Source organism: Lolium perenne, chromosome 5, assembly GCF_019359855.2.
Source record: "Lolium perenne isolate Kyuss_39 chromosome 5, Kyuss_2.0, whole genome shotgun sequence".
Classification (NCBI taxonomy): domain Eukaryota; kingdom Viridiplantae; phylum Streptophyta; class Magnoliopsida; order Poales; family Poaceae; genus Lolium; species Lolium perenne.
Window position 1 is genome coordinate 131819261 of NC_067248.2, and position 24149 is coordinate 131843409.

The 24149-nt window shown below is 46.7% G+C and overlaps 1 long non-coding RNA gene across 1 annotated transcript; it reads left to right on the forward strand.

The window, feature by feature from the left end:
• Positions 1–11504: 11504 nt before the first annotated feature.
• Positions 11505–13057, forward strand: LOC127299897 (uncharacterized). Its single transcript, XR_011745000.1, has 2 exons — positions 11505–11783; positions 12062–13057. It is a non-coding gene; the product is annotated as an uncharacterized lncRNA (long non-coding RNA).
• Positions 13058–24149: the final 11092 nt, after the last annotated feature.

The window sequence follows — 24149 nt, forward strand, 5'->3', positions numbered from 1 at the left end:
TTTCACACGTGCCTAAACATTCCCGGGAAGTCAAAGGATAATGTCAAGGCTAGAGTCGATGTTGAGAAGCTCTGTGATAGGAAGAAATTACACATGCAACGTCCTACTGGCCGTCGAAAGAATTGGTTCAAGCCGCACGCCGACTTCTGCCTTGATTCCATCCAAAAGAAGGAGGCATTCAAGTGGCTAAAATACGTCGTGATGTTTCCTAATGGTTATTGTTCGAATATGAGCAAGGGAGTCAATCTTTCGACGGGAAAAGTCACCGGGCTCAAGAGTCACGACTATCATATATGGATTGAGCGGCTAATGCCGGTGATGCTTCGAGGGTATCTCCCCGAGAAAATATGGCGAGTGCTCGCGGAGTTGAGCCATTTCTTCCGCACGCTCTATGCTAAGCAGATATGTCCTAAGGTTATTGAGAAGCTGCAAGTTCAAGTGCCGGAGTTGCTATGCAATTTGGAGATGATCTTTCCGCCAGGCTTCTTTACTCCGATGGCACATCTCATTGTGCACCTCGCAAACGAGGCACTCTTGGGTGGCCCAGTGCAGTTTCGGTGGCAGTTTTGTATTGAGAGAGAGTTCAAGTATATTCGGAAGATAACTGGAAACAAAGCCAAGATTGAAGCATGCATAGCTGAGGCAACGTGCCTTCGGGAGATGGCAGATGCCGCAACAACGTACTATCCTGATGAAGTTCCCACTCTGCATAACCCGGTCTCTCGTTACAATGTCGACGTGCCCATGAATGACCCCAAGCTTCAACTATTCCAATGTCTCGGTGGCAAGGCTGGTAAAGGACAAAAATATAGATTGGAGAGGGAAGAGAAGGATTGCATAATGCTCTATGTGCTTATGAACATGAAGGAAGTGGTGGGGGGGGGGGGGACGACGACGATGGCGGTCACGATTTCATTAGGTAACATGGTGTAATGTTTATTGTATCTAGTTTCGATCACCTACATGGTCTCGGTCTAATGCTTATTGTATCCTTTCAGCGAATTCACGGATGAACAGTGGTGGCTACCGCGCGATCCCACGGGCGCGGAGTTGGACACTCTACTGAAAGAGGGTGCTCCCGAAGTAAAAATAAACTTTGTGTCTTGGTTCATGAAAAAAGTAATGTCTAAGCTGTCCCTCTTACCTACCAATATGTGACTTGTCCATGTTATTCCACGTAACTAATGCACACAACAAATTTGAACCGTGCTTGTAGGGAGCTGATGCAAACGTTGAGATGACAGATGAGTTGAGATGTGTTTCCCAAGGTTGTAACCGTGACGTCATGAAGTATGAGAAGTATGACGTGAATGGGTTTCGATTCCATACAGAGACACACCAGAAGGGCTGGGCGAATCCAAAAACAATAAATACTGGTGTCTTCACTAAAGGATCTGATACCTTTGATTACTACGGGAGGTTAGAGAATGTATACGAGCTGACCTTCAATCGTACAAACAAACAACTCAATCTCGTTGTGTTCAAGTGTCATTGGTTCGACCCAAGAGGTGGACAGAGAATTACCAAGTCTATTGGGTTAGTTGAAGTTAAGCCTTCCACCACCTATACCGGAGCCGATGTCTATATTGTTGCTCACCAAGCCAAGCAAGTTTATTATTTGCCGTACCCATGCCAGAAAGCGGCACTCAACGGCTGGGAAGTCGTGTTCCAGGTATCGCCACATGGTAACCTACCGATTCCCTCCGAGGACGATTACAACAACAATGACCCTGTAACATACGAGGGAATTTTCTATCAAGAGGAAGAGGACTTCGGGCACTTTGAGTTAGAATGTGTTCTTGAAGAGGACCTCAGGAACGATGCAGAAACTCGTGGTGAGTCAGTGGTGGATCTAAAGGACATAGATATGCTCGAGAAGTTACAAGTGGAAGATGATAGCGATGATGAGCCTCCACCCGTCTATCAAGATCCAACTTACTACTCAAAAGATAGTGATAGTGATTGTGACAACGAGAAACAAAATGAGATTGATGATGAGATTGATGACGGCTGGTGAGGGTCTTTTATGTGTTTATATTTCAACATGCTTCTTATTTGTTTAGTGTCTTTATGCTTAGTATTTCTATTTTTTTCAACATGCTTCTTATTTGTTTAGTATCTTTATGCTTAGTATTTATATTTTTTTCAACATGCTTCTTTATTGTTTAGTATCTTTATGCTTAGTATTTATATATTTTTGAACATGCTTCTTAATTGTTTAGTGTCTTTATGCTTACTATTTATATATTTTTCAACATGCTTCTTAATTGTTTTCTCTTTCTCAATGCAGGTGATTGAACAATATGAGCGGCGGCAAGGAGGACTCGTCGAGCTTGCTTAAGAAGATGCAACAGCGCAAGACCAATGTTAGAAGGAGTGAGAGGGCACCGCGTCGCAATCCGCGTTACGAGGACGGCGCGGGAGGAGGAGGAGGACGAGGACGAGGACGGGGACGAGGTGGTGGAGGTGGAGCTGGAGGTGGAGGTGGAGGTGGAGGTGGCTGGGGAGGACCGGACTTTGAGCCACCACCCTCGGCTTCAGGCGACGTTGCTTCCGGGTTCTTTTTGGAGGGGCCGTCTAGAGAGGAGGCGGAGACGGAGTCTAGAGCCGAGGAGGACTCTAGCCGCGGGTTTGAGACTCCGGAGGAGGATGGGCGGCCGAAGCCACTGAAGATTCGTGGGGAAGCGGGAGTCCCCGACGAGAGGAAGGAGCCTAAGACCCATGAGGCGAAGACCCTTATTATTCCTGCTGGCCCTGAGTAAGTGTACTAATTTGGCAATTTCGATTTTCATGTACTAATGTTTGATTTTCATGTGCTAATGTTTGATTTTCATGTGCAGCAATTGAACATTTCCTCCGGGGGTCAAGGGGCGCCAGCCTAGCAGCATGATTGGAACTTTGCTTAGGAAGTTCTGGCCGGGCAAGTACTATCCCCTCGGCACTGTCCCAGGTGGCGAGAAGAAGCTAGCCACTACTTGGACGGACTATGAGAGTGCCCCTGGCGTAGGCTTCCCGACGGCTGCTGAGGCCGTGATGAGAAAGTTTTGGGTAAGACATATTTTCTCGAGCTTCGTTCATATTTGATGACCCCAATGTTCTAACTCATGACTCTCACAATTGTTTTTTGCATGATTGAAGTGGTTTTATCGTGTGGCGCCCGAGGTTGAGGAGACGGCCGCGAACATGACTTTGCGGGCGACTTGTGAGAGGTTGACACCGCAGGTGTGGTACAACCAAAGGATCACGTCCGTGGGTCACTTCTGGGCACAGAGAGGCGAGAGGGTCCAGAAGCCGGACATTGTCGGTAAGAATGCTAAGGCCGAGTACGAGATGACGGTGGAGGACTACATGTCGGTGAGTAAAATGTCAATGAGATTCTACATTGCTACTAAGTTGCAATTGCATTAGATTGAGTTGAGTATTGCATTTTCAGGTTATCCCCGATTGGGCCGAGCCGCATGCCGAGGCATGGGAGGAGATGGTTAGGACGAGGTGGCTCAAGATGGACGAGGACTTTGCAGCCGTGGCGAGGCGGAACGCGGAGAACCGAGGCGACGGTGGCACACACTGTGGGGGAAACCTCAGCTACGAGCGCTACAAGGGGAAGACGGTATGTATACATTTTATTTTCCGTCAGGTTCAAAGTTGGTACTCACAACATTTCCTTTCGCGATGCAGAGGGCCGCGTTAGGACCCGAGGAGGAGATGCCTGACCTCGAGATATACAACAAGATGCGGCTTAAGAAGCCCGATCTCTCGTAGCCTCAGCCCTCGCTCCCTGAGTACTTCGGCACCTACGCCGAGGACGTCGAGAACTACTGCGCGATGGTGAGGCATCGTCACCCGGAGGTGGATGACCCCATGAGCGCGGAGGTCGACGAGGAGTCGTTGGTCCTGTCGTCCAGAGGGTTGCCGCATGGCCGTCTCGCCATGCTGAACAAGGCCGTCAAGCATACCCTCACCACGACCTTCACGCGTCTCAAGGCGGGCCTCAGCAAGGACAGCCCCCCTCTCCCGCCTCGTCGCCGGGCTCGGCAACAACCCGCATACGACGTAAGTTTCCCTCATTTCCATCATCTTTCCGACTTTCGTTCATACATTGCTAAGTGCTAACGAGACATGAATTTGTGAAATTGTAGCCTGACTTCGAGGCGGCCTACGCGGCCGCTCATCAAGAATATCAGGTGGCCTTCAACCGGCAGCAGCAGCAGTTCACGGAGTACATGGCATATATACATGTAAGTTCCAACCTTTGTTTTCGCAAATGATGACAAGTCCCACTTTCCCCTAGTTTGATGCTTCATTTATGCAAAGACTGACATGTAAACTATCTTGCAGGCGTCGATGCTGGCCAATCAAACTGGACAGACAATGGATTTAGGGCCGATGCCTCCCTTTCCGGGGCCGGCGCCAAACTATCCATCGAAGGAAAATTTCGCTGCGGAGTACTATGGGAGAACAGCGGTAAGTTCTTCGCCAAACCGAATACTACGGCTTTCCTTTGCCTCGCAAATTGCTAACATCTCGGGAACATGTGTGTAGGGAACGGGATGTTCCGGAAACCAGGGTGGTGGGAGGGAGATGACACCGGTTCATCATGGTGGTCCTTCTCCCGGTGCTACTCCCGATTGTTCTCCCGGTACTTCTCTCGGTGGTTCTTCCGCAACTTCTACTGGAAGGCATCCGCCCGGGCCGGTGTTTAGCGGCGACGAGCTCCTCTAGTTGTCCCATGTATCTTATCGACACTATGGCACCATGTATGCACTATGGCACTATGTATGCACTCTATGACACTATGACACTATGTATGCACTTCATGTTATGTGTATTTGCACTTCATGCGATGTTTCTGTGAATTTTATGTGAATTATATGTTCTTTTATATTCTGTCAAATCTGGAAAACGAAGGAAACAACAAAAAACGAAAAAAACTGGACCAGATGGTCGCTGATACGCCGACGGGTTTCCCCTCGGGGTAGGGTCGACATGGACCAAATGGTCGGCCCTACGCCGACGGCCACCCGCTCGGCGTAGCTTGCGCGCGGGCTTCCCAGGCTGCGCCACGTGCCCCCGTATGCCGAGGGCCACCCGCTCGGCGTAGCCTTGCGCGCGGGCTTCCCAGGCTGCGCCACGTGCCCGCGTACGCCGACGGTGCCCCCTCGGCGTAGTGTGCGCCAGGGCTTCGCAGGTCGCGCCACGCGTCCACGTACGCCGACGGTGCGGCCCTCGGCGTAGCCGTAACGGCCGTCACCTTGACGGTGCCGGGTAGCCACCTGTGCCGACGGCCAGTACGCCGACGGGTGGGGCCAGCCGTCGGCCCACTCCGTCTATGCCGACGGGCGGCGCTACGCCGAGGGCCACGTGTGCTGTGCCGAGGCCAACCTTCCCCGACGAGCTACACCGAGGGCCCCCGTCAGCGTAGCGTATGCTGAGGGCGAGGCGGTGCTACGCCGAGGGCTGGAGGCCGTCGGCATCTTGGCAGATTCCTGTAGTGATATACCCTTCGTGGGGCCAGATATTGGTACGCATTTGGAAGTTGCTGCAACGAATACAAATAATATATCTCTGAAATAGCTGGGATTTCGGTTAACATGTCAAGCCATAGGCCATAGATATTCCCTACTTGCATATTCTATGTAACATAATTTTATCACTCATTGAGTGAACCCGGAGCACTAATGTCGTACCATTAGGGAAGTGGTTTTTGTGCACAAGGTTTAGTAAATCGGTTTTGCTATGTCTCAGTCAACTGAGATTTTCTTAAGTCTAAGTCAATTACAAAAATGTGTTTTGAGTTGCACTTTTCTGTTAAAAAAGTGCAATTGCACTTTTCTGATAGAAATATGCAACTGAACCGAGTTGCACTTTTTTTTGAACTGCAGTTGCACTTTTCTGAGTTGATTGAGACTTAAGAAAATCTCAGTCAACTAAGACATAGGCACACCTTTAGTAAATATCTTCCGAAATTGTAACCGCTCGACATGTGAAGACTGCATGCCTGATTTTATAGCTGAGTACATCATTGTCTCTGTACACTCGATTTGATAAGACAGTGCATCAAGATCATGAGGTTAATATTGTTACGCAACTGACCAGTGAGGAGACGCCCCTCCACTAGTATATGAGAAAAAGAGAAGGAAAAGCAAATAAGCTGCGTAGAAAGACAAGGTGCGCAGCACTGCAGCGGCCGTTCACGGTTTCGTTCCTTCTATCCGGAGTTGGACCCACGTCAGCACCGTGTATGGCGTGACTAAGGGCATCTCCAGCGGCGCGACGGATTTTAGCGTCCACGCGCGTCCGTTTGCATAGGTCGAAATGATCGAAATCGATCGCGCGTCCGTTTACGTCGAGGGTGGCTCCAGCGGCACGACGTATTTTTTTCGCCGAATCATTTTTTTAAACATGAAACATAATTTACATAGTTAAAACATGAAAAAAAAACCTAACGCCTACTGCTCCTCGTCGCTGTCGAGCACGATGAGCTCCGGTATCACCCACGGCCAGTTGCCATCCGGGGGAGCGTACGCCGGGCGCGCCGGCGGTGCTGGAGGTGGAGGCGCCCAGGGTTGCGGCTGTGGCGGCGGTGGAGGCGCCCAGGGATACGGCTGTGGCGGCGGTGGAGGAGGCGCCCAGGGCTGCGGCTGTGGAGGAGGAGCCCAGGGGTTGTACGACGGCGGTTGTGGCGCCGCCGAGTCCTGTAGCGCATGTCGAAGGGCTTCATCCTCCGACGGGCCCGTCGGCATGACGCCGGTGGCGTAGCGGGGCAGCGGCGGCTGCACAGGCGCGTCGTTCTGGAGACGAGGACGCCGAGCTTCGCCATCTCGTCGTCCGTCATGTTCTCCGGGAACTCGAAAATGCGGCCCTTCGCCATGGCCCGCTTCCATTCGTGGAAGACGACCGCGACGTAGTCGTCGCTGTCGTCCTTCACCTCCTCATTATGGTACGCGAGCGCCTCGATGTAGTCGTCCTCGTCGTCGTGGTAGTCGCGGTCGTCGTCGTCGTTGTACTGTGTGCGCGTCGGCGCCTGCTGACGACGCGTCGGCGCCTCCTGTCTTCGTGGACGAGTCGGCGGTGCAGCCGCGAAGGGAAAATCCCTGTCGCCCATGAAGCCCACCCTTCTTCTCATATCCGTCTCGGTCGACAAATACGTACGCCAACTGTCGGAGTCGATGGCGTACGCCGGATCGGCGCGGAGGTCCAGCGACATGTACCGCCTCCTTCGCCAGATCTCCGCGCTCCGATCAGGCTCGCGCGCAGGGACTGGAGGGATGGGCACCCGGCGGCAGCTGAGCCGCCAGGCAGTTGCACGCCGGACCAGGCCTCGCACGACAACCATTTGCCATGCATGAGCCTCCCCAGCGTGACGGGGAGCGGCACCCTCTCGCTACCGCTGCCGGAGGCCTCAAAGTCGTTCTTCTTCCCCATGGCGCTGCGGCGGTGGTGGTGTGAGTGGAGGTGTGTGCGAAGGAGGAACGCGGCCGGTGGAATTTTAAGAGCGGGCACGCGCGGGATACGATGTCATTGAAGGCGGCGCAGAAGCCCAGCCGCCGCCCTCCAGTGCGCGCGCAGAACAGGCAGCCGCGCCATTGATGGCGAAGGCTACGGCGCAGACGCGGAAGCGTTGACCGCCGAAGCGATGCCCTTGATGCAGACTCGCTGCCAGGCGGGCCCGATAGAGACGCGAGCGGACACTTTGCATGACCGGGCATCCGCAGAGACGCAAACCTGCTGCAGGTTTGCGTCTTTGCGGACGGTCCAGTCACTTTGCGCCGCGCCACGGGAGGAGGGGGTGCCAGACGCATTTTCTCACGCGGGCGGACGCAAACGGTCGCTCCCACCCGTGCCCTAACGGATAAGAACGCGCTCGTGCCTCGTGGCACGAACCGATAGTATAACGAAAACAGCAACCTCCTTGCGCCCACCTCCCACCGGCCACCACTCCGGATGGCACCCGCCGGGTATGGAGGCGGGTTTTCCACCTCCATACCCGCCCCGTCCACCTCTCCCCGCCACCGCCACCCGCCTCCATACCCACCGGCGGGTCAAGAAGGCCACCATACCCGCCCCGTGACGGGTACCCGTGACCCGTTGGAGACCCGCCAATGCACAAAAGTACAGAAAATTTTGACAGCATGTTTGCTCATTTAGCAGCAGATTGACAGCAAGATATTAACAAATATATTGACAGCAAATGCATTGACTAGATTTCAACAATAACATTCTAACACATCATGATAGCAGTACAAGTTCACATATTACAACAAATTGTCCACAATAACAAGCTCCAGGAATCCAAGTGTCTAAGTCCAACACTCCAATATTACAAGTCCAGAAACAAAAGCAGAAACACATCACAAGCACGATACAAGATCATTTCAGATCACATTTTCCACAAGGCAACAAATCCATCAGCTCCATGAGAACATGAACCAGTTTGCATCCGTTTCCATGCATGCTTCCATTTTCCACAAGGAAACTCCTTACCATGGAGATGTCGCCTTCCCTGGCTGTGCTCCAGCGAGCTGCTTCCCTTTCTTTGGCTGTTGCCGGCCACCGTCGGTGGGGACTGATACGTCCATTTTGCATCATTATTTTATATCATAATATACTGTTATTCATTGATATATTTCATATTTAGAGATGATACTTATGTTATTTCATCTATTTTGCATGTTTCATGATTATTGGAGAATCGCGCACCGGAGTCAGGATTCTGCTGGAAAAAGCACCGTCAGAATGCAATATTTTGGAAGATCAGCAATTGACGGAAATTACACGGAAAATCTTATTTTTCCAGAAGACGGAGACAGCCAGAAGGAGGAGCCGAGGAGGGCCGCCATGGGCCCCCCAATAGGCCGGCGCGGGCCCAGGCCTGGCCGCGCCGCCTTGTGGGGAGGGGGCCCATAGCCCCCTCTGGCCTCCTCTCCTTCGCGTACTTCTTCGCCCCGAAAACCTAAACTCCAGGGAATAATCGCGAAGAGACACAGCCGCCTCTGCGGGGGAAAACACCAGAGAGAAAAGAGCTCTCCGGCAGACTGAAATCATTGCATTACTAGCTTTACGTTATTCTCCTTATATGCTAATTGTGTGAGAATTAGCAGCTTATAAGCATGTACGCGATATCTGATCAATCGCTCCTGCCGGTTGTACAGATTCTATCACTGGCTTTAGGTTATTCCTTCTCGGACCTGACGTCTCCATCACTACTAATAAGGCCACTTTCTTTTGTATCGGGCCTTCAAAACGCAACGCAGTAGAAACAGATAGCTGAGTAGGGAGTGCGGCCGAAGCATCCATAGCTTAGCGATTATGTTCTTATAGATAAGGATTAGACGGATGTAGACAACCAAGAAATCTAAGGTGAACCAATAGAAATAGAGTTCTTTCTCTTCTTTCTTTTTGATTTTTTATTCTAGTTTTTTTTTACTAAACGTATAATCTCCTTTCCGGGGAAGGGGTAATGTAGACAGATACATACTTTTTCAATCTTTTGCCTAAGCGAAGTGGTAGTTGATCCCTCCGAGGTAAGGGCGAATCGAGACCGAAAGCTACTAATAAAATAGCATAATCTGAACACATAGCTGAACACATAGTTTAAGTAGAAACTGTTAAAGCTCCCTGGTCTCGAAACGGCCGGCTTTGGTTCAGCTCTCGGGGCCACCTTACACACTAATAAAATCGTCACCTTCCTTCCCCACTCATCGCCCTCACTTTCAGACAAAAAATCCAATTCGATTCAAAGATAGGAATCATACCTCCAGCGGGCAAGGTCGGCTCAAGAAATGGAAGTTGTGAGATGGAAAGAAAACCAAGAAAAAAAGAACTGAATTAGGCCGCCGGGGAAATTCCCTCCCTGAGGGGGAAATCGACGCCATCGTCACCGTCATCGAGCTGGACATCATTGGGATCATCATCTCCATCATCATCACCGCCATCTCCACCACTGCACCTCGTCACCGCTGTAACATCTAGGGTTGAATCTTGATTGTTTGATAGGGGAAACTCTCCCGGTATTGATTACTACTTTTTATTGATGCTATTGAGTGAAACTATTGAACCAAGGTTTATGTTCAGATTGTTATTCATTATCATATCACCTCTGATCATATTCCATATGATGTCTCGTGAGTAGTTCGTTTAGTTCTTGAGGACATGGGTGAATTCTAAATGTTAGTAGTGAATTATGTTGGGTAATATTCAATGTTATGATATTTAAGTTGTGGTGTTATTCTTCTAGTGGTGTCATGTGAACGTCGACTACATGATACTTCACCTTTATGGGCCTAGGGGAATACATCTTGTATTCGTTTGCTAATTGTGGGGTTGCCGGAGTGACAGAAACCTAAACCCCCGTTGGTATATCGATGCAGGAGGGATAGCAGGATCTCAGAGTTTAAGGCTGTGGTTAGATTTATCTTAATTACTTTCTTGTATTTGCGGATGCTTGCAAGGGGTATAATCACAAGTATGTATTAGTCCTAGGAAGGGCGGTGCATTAGCATAGGTTCACCCACACAACACTTATCAAAACAATGAAGATTAATCAGCTATATGAAGCGAAAGCACTAGACTAAATTCCCGTGTGTCCTCAAGAACGTTTGGTCATTATAAGTAAACAAACCGGCTTGTCCTTTGTGCTAAAAAGGATTGGGCCACTCGCTGCAATTATTACTCTCGCATTTTATTTACTTGTATTTTATTTATCTGCTATATCAAAACCCTCTGAATACTTGTCTGTGAGCATTTACAGTGAATCCTTCATCGAAACTGCTTGTCAACACCTTCTGCTCCTCGTTGGGTTCGACACTCTTATTTATCGAAAGTACTACGATACACCCCCTATACTTGTGGGTCATCAGGGACACGACGCCTCTTCCGACTGCTACCGGCGCCAGCTCCGGTCGAAACAGACGGCAAACCGAGAGGAATCCGAGCCTCTGCAGCTCCTCTGCAGCTCGGCCGGGAGGGCTGCATACCAAGGAGGAATCCCAGCCGCTCCCCACTCCCCTGTGGCGGGATCTCCAGAGGAGGGCCAGTCTCCCGCGGTTGCGCCGCTGCGCCGCCATCGCTCGCCGCCTCAACGGGCACGGGCTCATCCTCCATCTCCATGGCGGCGGTGGCGGGCTGGCGGCGGTGGCGGGCTGGCGGCGGTTGCGGGCTGGCGGCTGGTGGAGTGGTGGAGAATGGCGTCTGGGGGAGAGTTCGGGAGCGGGGAGCCGGGGACTGGGGGAGAGGCGGCGGCGGCGCACGGGCCAGGGGTGGGGGGAAATAGGTTTGGGCGTTCGGCTCGTTCGGGCCTTGAGCCTTTGAGGGATTTGGGGACTGGCTAGTTAGGGTTTCAATTTACTGAATGACAGGTGGGCTCCACTTATCTAAGACGGGTTGACGGGTTGACGGGTATGGATTTGCAGCCTCCATACCCGCCTCCACTAAACCCGTTGGGTCAAAGTATTTACTATTTAGAGACCCATGGGTTTTTTTCCTCACCATACCCTCCTCCATTAGATGCGGGTACCCCGCAGGTTAACTGGTGACGGGCCATCCGGAGCCACCACCGCTCTCCTTCCCACCACCAAAAGCGCGTGCCTCCTCCGCCGTCGGTTCGTCTCCGACCACCACTTTGAAAAGGTCAAATCGCCACCGCCGCACCGACTCCTTCCCGGAAACCCATCGCTTCCACCGACCTAGCAGCCTCTACAAATACAACCCGACCCCCCCGTGGTTTTCCTTGTGCCGGAGATCTGATTTCTCCTCTCTTCTCCCTCCCGCCCGGTAAGCCGCAGGTATGGGCTGCCGGTTCCGGTCTCGCGTTCGTGATGATTTGGTTAATTGAGAGATCTAGTAGATCTGGTGATTTCGCTGCTGTTACGTCGGTTGGTATTGTAATCCTGAACTATGCTGCTTCGATTTAGGGTCGCGGCTAACCTGTTTTGTTTCGATTTCTGATTTCATTTAGGGTCGCGGGTAATCTATTATTATGTGCTGATTACTGAGTGATTCAGGGTTCTGGCTTATTTATTGTATATCCTAATTGCTCGCTTTTTTTTTAACATTTGGCCAGAATAATGATTCATATAGATGTGATCAGTCCGTTTGCTTTCGTTCCTGTTCGGTATGGTGGATTGGCAAGGTCGGTTTAGTTGATTCCGTGGAGGTGTTTGACATGATCGGAATGAGTAATCGAAGGTTGCGGTTACAATTGGTCTGTTACTTTCAAGATTGATTCAGTAGTGTTCTGCTTACAAATGCTATTCAGTTCGGATAGTGCAAACTCTGCATATTTTGCTCTTGATCCTGTTCCTTCATGACTCGGGTCTGCCTTGAATTATTAGACATAGTTGGAAAAGCTTTGCTAGATCTGCCTGGAATTATTTGCTTTCTCTGAGCGAGCTAGATATTTGAGATTATCTGATGGAGGTTGTGCTATATTATGGGCCATGTTATAAAGGTAAGATATAAAGGTAAGAGGCAAGGATGCTCTAGTTGGGAAATGTTTTTGTGCAACTGTGTGGACATGCTCATGACGAGGTTATTCCTCACTGGCGATATTTGGTTCTGTTTGGTCAGTTCAATTTCTAGGAGGATTAGTTAATTTGGTTTGGAAAGTACCTTAATGGCAGTAGAGGCGTGTCTTTGAAGTTGTCTGTTTGAAGCTTCTTTCAAGTTCAGCAAGCTGTGAAGTATTCTTTGAGTTGTGTCTGCTGGACTAAATTTACTGCTGCTGTTTTTGACTTGGGTGTTACGTCAAGGTTTATTAAGATACATTGCAAAAAAAGGTCCTACTTCAGATGTTGCTACTGCCTTTTGGAATCTTCTGATCTTTTATGATGACAATGGACTTTACTAGCATGGGTTGGATTTCAGCTTCATGGATGATTGTTAGTTTGGTTTCTGCTGTTTTGCGAGCTCAATGCAGTGTCGGATTAGCTAATTAGGTTATCTTGTTAATTTTTATCTGTCATTGTAATATATGTTGTACATAACTGTTACTACACATGTTGTCTGATGTTGGAAATTGTAACTGTTCAATGATATATGGATGGCCTGATTTAGTTTCTATTGTAAGAGTTGTTACCATGGATGGCTTGTTTTTTTTCTTGGGTGCATTGGAGTTGTAATAAAATATTGCTTGATCTTTTTTGGCTTGCATGGATTAAACCTAATTTTGTTTCCAAATCAATGTTGGGCAATTTTTTGCAAGTTCAGCTAGTAGATTGTTGGGAGCGATGTTTATGATTTTGCTAATGTCACGTTAATAACGAGCACATTCGACCTAAGTTTATGAATCTGTATGTGGAGTACTTCAGTAAGATTCAGTTATCATATACTCCCTCCGTGCAGTAATATATGATGTTGTAGCTACTTTCAAAGTTGACTAGATACATACTGAAAGGAGTGAATCAACATACTAAAAATAGACTAGATACACACAAATGTGAGTGAATCTTCAAAAGAGCAAAACGTCTTATAAAACAAAACGGAGGGAGTATATTTTTTGTCTTAGTCATGAACGGTACCTTCTAACTTCCACATTAGGATTCGTATGTTGATCCAACATTTAAATTGCTATAACAAGTTCTTTTGGCTAGCCGGCTAGGCATATATTCTTGGCTCTCTATCGTGTTGTTTATGTCTTACCCTAACCATTTAGTCACATAGTTCGTATGAAGATAAGATTTATGTGAGATATGTAGGTACTGGTTTCTCTAGTCTAGTTTCTGAACCTGATTAATTGAATTAAGTTGTTAATGTGCTTAGGCACTTAAGATTATTTTGCAACTTATTTTTGGAACTTCATGTTGTCCTTGTACTGTGAAGAATAGAGTTCAATATCTTGATTGGGGTAGATATCTTAACGTGTGATTTGGATCTAATGTTGTACAGTTTGTTATTACATAGCCTGTCTGATGCTGCAAATTAGCCTGTCTGATGTTGCAAATTGTAAATGTTAAATCATGTATGGATACCGTTATTTAGTCCTGAAAGAGGGGTTACCATTGATGTGTAAGAGTACTTCCTTATTTTATCTTGTCCTCTTCTGTTATTGAAGAAATTAATTGATAAATAAGTTGCCATGCTCTATCTATTTTGCTTTGTTCTTAAATCTTAAAGTCATAGACATGTTACCTTCTAACTATCATTGCCATATAGGGGTTCATTGTATATTCATTTGGTGTTCTGATTACTCTAAAGATGCTTCTTGGCGGCCTTCATGGTTCTGTATTGTTCATGTGTTCGCCTTAATCTATCATCATTTTCAGTATTAAGCTTAAGTTTATGTGAAGGTAATAGTATAAAGTAGGTATTGGTTTATTTAGAATTAGAATTTTTTCCTTTTGTTGGATGGTCTGCTGAGTTCCCCTTCTGGTTTCCCAACTTGAGAATTGAGTTAAGTTTATGTGCTTAGGTACCTGTGTTTATTTGGTATCTTGATCATTTTATTCAATCACCATTGTTTACATGAATCTTCTAGATAATGTTACCATGCTAAAATAGAAGTTAGTAGCTGATGATCTTATTCAATGATTCACTTAATCTATTAGGTAATTAGGTAATTTTATGAGCTACGAAGGTTAGTACATTCTGTTCTTGTATTTACTGTTAGTGTTGTTTAAGGCAATTTGTTAGATTTCACTTGATTAATAAATAATAAATATTAAGGATGTTACAACTTCACTCGTGTTTTCATGCTTATCTTTAGGTTCTGTTAGGTACCTTTTTTAATTTTAAAAACCAAAGTATTCCAATGCCTGGCCAAGAAATACTGCAGTCTTTTCCTTTCTCAGTTTTAGAAAAAAGAAGGCCAGACCTATTTCTCGAATATTCCAAAAAAATCTCAGTTCTAGAGATGCTTTGCTTTTCAAAACTGCAATATTTGTTAGAGCCAAACACCTCAAAGAAATTTGAACTTGCATATATTTTTACAAACCGCGGTATTATGAGAAAACTAACAATATTTGGCTGCCAAAGGCACCCTTAATTTCTGAATATACCTGAATTGTTTCTCATATAGTTTATGATAGAACCAGACTACTTCAGATGGTATGCCCAGAATTTTCTTTCTGATCTTGCATGACATCTTGTTGGCATGATATTTTTCAGCTTGTTGTGCACTCTTGCTTTTTCTGCAACCATCCATTTTCTTGTTTTCTTCTGCTGTTTGTTTAGCGTTATTTCCATATCTATGTTGCACTCTCTTTTGATTTTCTCATGTGAATCTACAACTAATTAACTTGCATCACGAATTCATATAACTTTGTCCATAGTCCACGTCATTTGAGTAAATTTTTATGGAGATCTAGATGGGCTCGCCTTTGTACTTCTCTTTGCTTGATATTGTACAATCTATTTATTGAATGTTTCATTGACCGTGCAAAGTTGATTTGGTGATATTGTACATGTATGTTTTGTTTCCTTCGATTTGTAGTTCTGTGCATTTCCATGACTATTCTCAGTTGTTGTGAATTCGTAGTGTCAGAGATATTCAACAATGAACTCCTTCACATGTTCTTTTTTTCCTGTTCTACTAGTGATCTACAGCTCCTTGTTTGCATAAAAGCATATACTAACATCTATTACCGGGTTAACTCGTATCAAGATTCTTCTTGAATAATATATTCTTTGTCCCTTGTTTGTGATAACTGCAACATTAGTGGTTCGTTGTATGTCCATCCAGTGGTTTAATTACCATAGACGTATTTTTTTTGGCTAGGCACGTAATCTTAACTCTGTACTTCTCATCAGTCCATGCCTTACTCCCATCATTGTAGTTACATGGTACAGTATTAAGCTTTAGTGTATGTGAAGGTAATATTATGAGACAAGTAGGTGGTGGCCTTTTCCGTAATTTAATCCTTTTGTTTGGCAGTCCATTAACCTGGTCAATGAATTAAGGTGTTCATGTGCACTTATGTTTCTTTTATTGCATAATTGATTGGTAGCAGAGTTTAGTATCTTGGTTGGTACATATTAATACTTCACACGAGATTTTGCTTGCCTTTCATCCCTTAACTGGCTGATATTGTAAGCATGTTACATAGTTTGATGACAGGGTTATTATTTGTTGAATTATGTACTGTAAATGTAAGGTGCTTCATTCTCAAAATTAAAACCTTGTTTGTTTTGGGGCATTAGTTCTGATGGCAACTTAAAAAACTATCTATGTACCTAATCCATGTGTATGTCAGTTTGTAAGTTTCAGTTCCTACAATAATGTATTTTTTGGCTTGTTCTGTGTGTTGAAATCATTTATTATATAACAATTTGGTATTTTGATCATGTTACAAGCTAAGTACAAGTTGATATCTGATGATTGTATCCAATGACTTCTGTTGTTCATTTGAACCTTGTAGGTAATGTTACGAGCTTAGCTGAGTACCAAGTTAGTATGTTCTATACTCGCGTTGTTTAAGACAATTTGTTAGGTGTTGCCTGGATAATAAATAATTGGATGTGGCAACTTCCACTCATGTTTGTTTTTAATTTCTTAATATTTCTTGGTTGTTAATAGGGATGTGACAACTTCCACTCATGCTTATTTTAATTCCTGAATAGTTCTTGGTTGTCTTTTAAATAATTTTAGATAGAACTGGACAGCTTCAGATAATGATATTTACATCTAACTTGTCTACATATTTTATTTCCTTTTTTCCCATTGCTGCTTGAAATTTGCATCACAAGCTTGTTGCACACTATTATGGGTATTTATTGCTGGTTAGTTTTTTTCAGCCTTTTGTGCTACTATGCTCTTCCAGTCGTGGTTATTTATCTTGTTAAATTTGTATGTTAGTATTAGAATCAAGGTGATTAAGTACTCCGCTCTTCTAGGTTGGACTTCCTGTGTTGTGTTCCACTATCTTGTTTAAAATATAATATGTAGATTTTCCTGTAAATGTTCTCCTTCTTTGTACTACCATCTAAATATTATATCAAACCTTTTACAGCATAGTGTATCAAACTTACTGTTACTGCCAAGTTTTGCGCATCATTGTCGATGTCTTATGTCTGCTTTTCCAGTTTCTTCAAACACTGTGCCCTGAAGAGTTATTAAGACCAATTGAGTCATCACTGTGTTCATGTCCTCTGATCAGATCGTGTTGTTAATTGTGTTGTTGTGTACCCACTTCCTAACTTTTCTCTAAGTTGTAATGATCATAGTTCATAGTCACCTTACTCTATTTGATTGAAAGTTAATCTACAGTTATGCTTAACTTGGCGTGGTAGCTTTATTAATGTTCTTTGCCTGGATCAACTGTTTTGTGCTTCATTGTGAATGTCTTGTGACTAAATAGAGGTAACTTGGTGATAAGGTGAATCCATTTTTTCTTGTATTATTGTCATACACATCAATTTATTTCTATTAATTCTGCTCGTTTGTAACGCAGCTTGTTCTACTATTTAGTGGAAGTGTCCATGTAGAGCCGTATTGTTCATTCAGAAGTCTAGTTATATAGTTAGGCATGTGTTAGGATTTCGAGCAACATAGTTGGGGCTACATTTGATCTTGGTCCACATAGTTTGCGACTATAGAACTTCAATTTTCCTTTTTTTTTCCTATTTCATTGCTTGTGGGAAGTTCCCAATCATATATTGGGGTATAATTTTCTTGCAATGTTCTTTAATCTAAGCTTAAGATGATTTTCGAGTTTCTTCGTTCTTCCAAATCATGCTACTGTATATTGACTGTTTGTTGATTCCTCATAGCTGAGTGTTATTTTTTATGTTTGTGGTATATTTATGGTTTAGTACAGCTGCTTAAAACTATATCTGTATGTTCGCAATAAATACAATTTTATCTTTATTTTCTTTCATTAGACTGGTAGTCATCAGTAACATCTCAAATGTGCAGTTTTTATATATAGCATTTTTATAGTCAATTTGTACCATGCTATACATCTTAAATGAGAATTTCTTACATCTAGCTCTTTCCCAGATTTCCTGTGTCTGACTGCTTGTATGACTTGGGTTAATACTTTGGCAGCATGATATAATTCTTCATGTTAATATCGTTCTTATTGATCATTGTAGTGTTGTGACGAATATGGCTGTACTTTGAATATTAGATCTTATACTGTGGCTTATATATTTATCTTTTGACCTGGCGTCTCAGTTAGGGGTTTAAGGGTCTATATTTCTTTTGTGATTGTGTGCATAGTCATGATGCAAGGTGTTAGTCTGTGTCCGCTGACTTCATTTGCGAGACGTATAGAGTAAAACACCTTTTGAGGATTTACAGGTTTGTCGAGGACATTATATTGGGGTAGTGGATGTCATTTAACTACGTGTGAACTTAGGAGTGCTTATGTGCGTACAAAAGGATCTGTGGGCTGTTTCTTGTTGGCGTTAATTTATGTTTTCATCTGCTACATATTTTCCTAATGGGTTTTATGTTTTGTATGATGGTAAATTCTTGTTCTACTTCTATGACTGATCTGAATTGAAGATAGCTCTATTAACAGTAAGGGGAATTTAGGATTGCTTATGTCTATCTTGATTTCCTGAATGAGTTAGTTCTGTGCAAAATTTCTCCTGTGCTTTATTTGTGTGCCAAATGGTTCTTTAAACTAATCGGCTCTCTTCCTTTTGTTATTGGTATTACTTTGATCATCTGTATACTTCCAGTGTGATCTCTTCTCCTTCATGTACAAGATGGTTATTTTTTTCAACATGGTTATAATATGTTCACAGTTGTTGCATTAGCTGTTTATTCTAGTCCTCTAATTTCGTTGTGAGCTGTGTTGTCTTCTTGTTATGGTTGCTTCTCCATTTTCAGCTAGTGGTTTGCCCTGTTGATATGTAGTCATTTTCCTTCTGGTGATATTTTGGACGTATTTAGGATTGCGTATGTATCTTGAGTTCCGGAATGAATGAATTAGTTATCTTTCTTGGCTAATGGCTAACATTTTGTGAGCTGTGTTCACGTCTGTGTTGGTTGCTTCTCCAATTTCAGCATGTAGATGTATGCCAGTTCCAGATGGTGCATTTAGGAGTACTTATGTTCCCATAAATAATCTTTACCTTTCTTTTCCGTTACATACATGGTGGTTACAATTTTCCTAGTTCTTCCTGTTTTGGTTGCTTCTATACTTTCAGCTAGTGGTTTGCCCTGTTGATATGTACTCAGTTTCATTTCGGTAATAGTTGCTCTTCTTATTTTTTTTAATGTTTGAACGTATGTATGGGGAGGGTGGGGTGCGTAACACTGCCAATGCCGGTCCCAAGCCCGGATAAAAGTGGAGGGAGCACAAAGTTAGTGACAGATAAATATCTCATTAATTTTCTTTTGTGTAATGTGGAGATGTATTTTGTGATGTGCAGTGCAGTTGTGCATTTTTTACTACCGAAATAAATAGCCTTCCAGAACCTTAAGGACGGGACTAGTTGAAGAGACTGATGTTCCTGAGGTATGTACCTTCCAATGAAAACAAGTATGTATATGAGATAGCACTGGCTTCAGTATAGTTAAGAATTAGGAAACATTGTCTTGCTGTTGCCTATTGAGACTTGGGTTGATGTGCGCAACAAAGCTGAGACACTGGCAAAAGTTGTATTTTACTGATGTCTCTGATCCTTGATTTTGTTGATTGGACAAAGATGACTGAGTATCACGCCCAAGCCGAAGCTACTTGAAGATGTGAAGCACATAACAGGGAAGCCCTTAAGTCTTGGGTTCAGTCATCCCCTTTCCCTGAGCGCTGAGCTCTTTGAGGTTGTGGGATCACTACTGATTGTTCCTGTACATAAGTTCTGGCAGGGTTGGTTTGGTGGATGAAACTTGGCTGTAATCTTTAGGGCCTGCTTGTGTGGTTCTGTTCGTTTTGTTTGGGGAGTCTGGCAACACAAGGTTCCATTCAGCTGCAACCGACCTTGTCAATGAACTACTTGGTCATGAGCTCATGGCACTAGCACTGAAAATAAACGAAATCAAATGGGGTCACCGGAGATGCAGCTAGAAGCATGCCACAATGTAGAGTTTGTCAGAAATATGTGCAAAATTGCCCAGCCTTCAGATCAGCTTGAACCTTAACGCGACAAATCACAACGCCAGAAACTATCCCACTTGGTGGTTGAAGCAACGCCCCAGCCTCCAAGAACTAGTCAAGTTACTAAAATGTCCAAGAACTAGTGTAGATCCAACATACAAAAACTTAATCTGTTCTGAGTTGAGAATTTTCTACATTAGACATTGTGCTTGGAATTTTCTGAAACTTCAAAACGCCGTTTTGAATGGTTCAAAAAAGGGCTCCTTGTCGCCCGTGCTCCAAACGTTTGCAGGTTTGGTTTACAATCCTCCTCGGAGGCATGATACATGAATTTTATAGGGGAATTGTTCTGACCATATCGCATCTACTCACCTTCGATTTGCTCTACGGGGGAACAACATGATGATGATGAGGTGTTTCTACTAGGAACCGCGGCGCTCCCTGCAAGGAGGCGACTACCATGGCTACAAGGTTAGGACAGCGACTGTGTAGCTCTACGACTCCACCGGTGGTGCTGCAAACGATGTCAGCGGTTGCTACAATCAGCATATGTGGCTGCTACATGTGACTTGTATTGCTTCAAGAGGCTGCGACGACTCTATAGGCGGCAAGTCATATAGCTACAAGCTAGGGCGTCGGTGGCTTCTACAAGCGGCGAGTCATATTGCTACAACTACAAGCGGCATCGATGGCTGCTACAAACCGACACCACCGTGCTACAAGCCGTCTGACGATGTTGCAAGGAGGCTAGCGGCGATGCTACGTTCAGTCGGCGGCGATGCTATCAAAGTTCGACGGCGGTGCTACCGGCGTGGTCGACGGGTTCATGGGTAACCGGGTAAACATTAGTCTACCCGCTAGAGCTGAACACAGCCTTAGGCAACCAAGTGTCAAGCTGGCGCACGCTAGGCGCACTGGCAAGCCACTGTCCCGAGCAGCCTACTAGCGGAGCCATCCGGCTAGGGATAGAAAGGGATCCACATAATGGGAGTCAGCATCTGTGTCGTAAGACATGAAAGCACACACTGGCTAATATGCCACATCCCGTCCTCCGGTCGGTGAAACCGCCCAGGGGCTTGGAAGTCCGCGGTGACATCATCTACAGTAGTTCTACCCCCAATGACCCGTTGATAGGAGGAAAGAGTAGCGGCCTAGACAACGGTGGTAACTCCTCGGCCGTGCCCCAATGTCCATGGCTAGGTGTATAAATGGAGCAACCCACGAAGGAAGAAGGGCAACCTAATACATCATCAAAATCATCCTATTTTTCAAGAGCACACACTCAGAAACCCATCCATCCATCATCCACCTAAAGGCAGAATACCCCGGCGAGAAGCTCACCGGAGTAGTAGTGTTAGTTCATATTTAGGTTCTTAGAGCATACCCACCATTTTCCATTCCAACGAGAGTTATATCCTAGCCAGAACAGACTCGTCGCTCCTAGTTGTCGTCCACCATACGAGTTCCGCTAGATTCCTAGCCGGAACACTAGCATTTGTAACATCTTCATCTGGGGCATGAACCTGCATAAATCCTGCTCGCCTTGAGGTTGTTAGCCCATCGATTCATGATGACAAGGCTCTACACCTACAAATTTACGACTAGGAATCAAAATCCCGACATCGACACTAGCAAGGTCTCTTACCGGAGCCGACAGACAGGGGCGACAGGTACAAGTGGTAGGAGTTGTAGGCATGCTCATTGGTGCGCCCATGCACGTTTTTTTTCTAGTCGAAGATCATTTATTTAGGTAAATTTGAGTAAATTAATTTAAAACGAAAGGCTTCTATCCTAAATTAATTAAATCAGTTCACTTGTTTGGGCATCCATCTATCTAAAGCTGGACCAACATAAGAGCATCTCTAGCATTGAACATGGCCTTCTGTCGAATAGACACCATAAATGCTAATTGTAAAGTAAAATATTCTTTTTTTTCTTTCTTCCTCCCGGTGCCGCCCCACCTTGGCGCCAGCCGCCGTGCCCAGATCTCCAGCCCTTCTACGTTCCACGCACAAGCATGCCGCGAAGACCATCTGTGACTGTGCGCCATGCCTAGGCCTTCCCGCGCCCAGGGCTGCCGCGGCAGAGACAAGGCAATCGACGCCCACCACGCTTAGAGCATCTCCAGTCGCGTCCCCCAAACCGTCCCCCAAAGCGATTTGGGGTGCGCCGGACAAAAAAACGTTCCCAGCCGCGCGCCCCAAAGGCCTTTTTTGTCCGGCGCGGCCCGATACGGTGTCCGGCGTCCCGAGCCCGTCCCCGTCCCACAGGGGACGCACCGGGCACGCCGGACACAACGAAATGAGAGGCGAGGAGGCGCGGGCCCGACCCGTCAGCGGCTCGGACGCTCAACCGCCACATACGTAGCGACGGTGCAGCTTGCTTAAGCGGAACCGTCGCATTGGCAACCGCGTCGACGGCGCGCCAACCCCGCCGGAATGGAGCGCCGACTCCTCGGAAGAGCAACCGCTGCTCTCTTCGACTTCTGCGCCGCCGTTCATCCGCGCTCAATAAGACCCGTACGTACGCCGGACGTACGCCACCATTCATCCAAGCCTCCATCCGACACCTCCAGCGACGATGAGCTACATCTCCCAGCTCCCGTCCGACACCTCCAGCGAGGGAAAGCCTGCTGGCTGGCGCCATTGGTGGGAGAGAGCCAGGACGCCGAGCAGCGGCGACGATTCCCCGCCGCCAGTTGACAGCGAGGAATGGCTGGGCTGGGAGGAGGACGCGGAGGAAGAAGAGAGCGAGGACGCGGCGGCGGCGGTGGCCCGTGCGAAGGCGAAGCCGGCCAAGGCCAAGGCGGCCAAGGCCAAGGCCGCCAAGGCCAAGGCCAAGGCCAAGGCAAAGGCAAAGGCAAAGGCAAAGGCGCAGCCGACGTTCACCGCCGACGACGAGGAGGACTCCGACGCGTCAGGCGCCGACACCGCCTCTTCGGAAGAGGTGGCGAGCAGGAAGCGCCACCGCGATGACGACGACGAGGCGGGGCCATCAGCGAAGAAGAAGAAGTAGATAGTTTATATGTATTTAATTATATTTTTCCGAAGTTTTATATATAATTTGTTTATGTTCAACCGATTTGAATATTAGTAAATAGTTTTTTTCTAGCCAAAAAAAATACTTTTAATGTTTGGGGGCGGCGTTTGGGGGACGCGGCTGGGGAGCGACGTCCCCCAAACGCGGCACGAACAAAACACGTCCCCCAAACGCTCGATCCGGCGCGCTTTGGGGGACGGTTTGGGGGACGCGGCTGGAGATGCTCTTAGAGCATCTTCAGCCGTCTCCCCGACGATGTCCCCAGGACGCTTTTTTTTATCCGGATGGACGAAAATGGTCCAGTCGCGTCCCCGGACCCTCGTTTTCGTCCGGATTAGGTCTTTCATCCGTCCAGAGAGCCCAGGCCATCCCCGACCCCCTGGTAGCGCTCGGGGACTCCGGACGAGAGAAAATCGCGGGAACCGTCTGGTGGCCCCGACCTGTCGGTGACAATGGCGTGGGTTTCTACGGCAATACCCTCATCTTCCCGATCTACGGCAATACCCTCATCTTCCAGATATACGGCAATACCCTCATCGAACGAAAGCTTTGAACTCTCAAGTGGTGCAACATAGATAAATTACATATAAAAACTTTAAAACAAACTTAAACTACTTCTTCTTCCTAGATGGCCCCGCCTCATCGTCGTGGCGGCGACGCTTCCTGCTCGTCACCTCCTCGTCGTCAGCGTCGTTAGCCTCTTCGTCCTCCTCCTCCTCCTACTCCTCCTCCTCCTCGGCCTCTTCCTCGGCCTGCTCCTCGGCCTCTTCGTCCTCCTCCTCGTCGTCATCCCATTCGTCCTTGCTGGTTGGCGGGGGGGGGGGGGGGGGGATCGTCGCTGCTGGATGATGCAGCTTGATCCCACCAATGGCGCCATCCAGGCGGCTTCCCCTCGTTGTCAGTGTCCGATGGCCAAGAGAGATCGCTCATGTTTGACAGAGGATGGTGAGGAGAGAATAGATGAATGGCGTCGGTCATCGGAAACCGTATATGTAGGTCTCTCGACGAAGAGAGCGGCGGTTGGTCTTCCGTGGAGTTTGTGCTCCATTACGGCGGTTCTCACTTCGAGGCCACTTCGACCGTTCCCGACGAGGCGTTTGGGCTCGCCAGTCCACTTCGTGGACCATT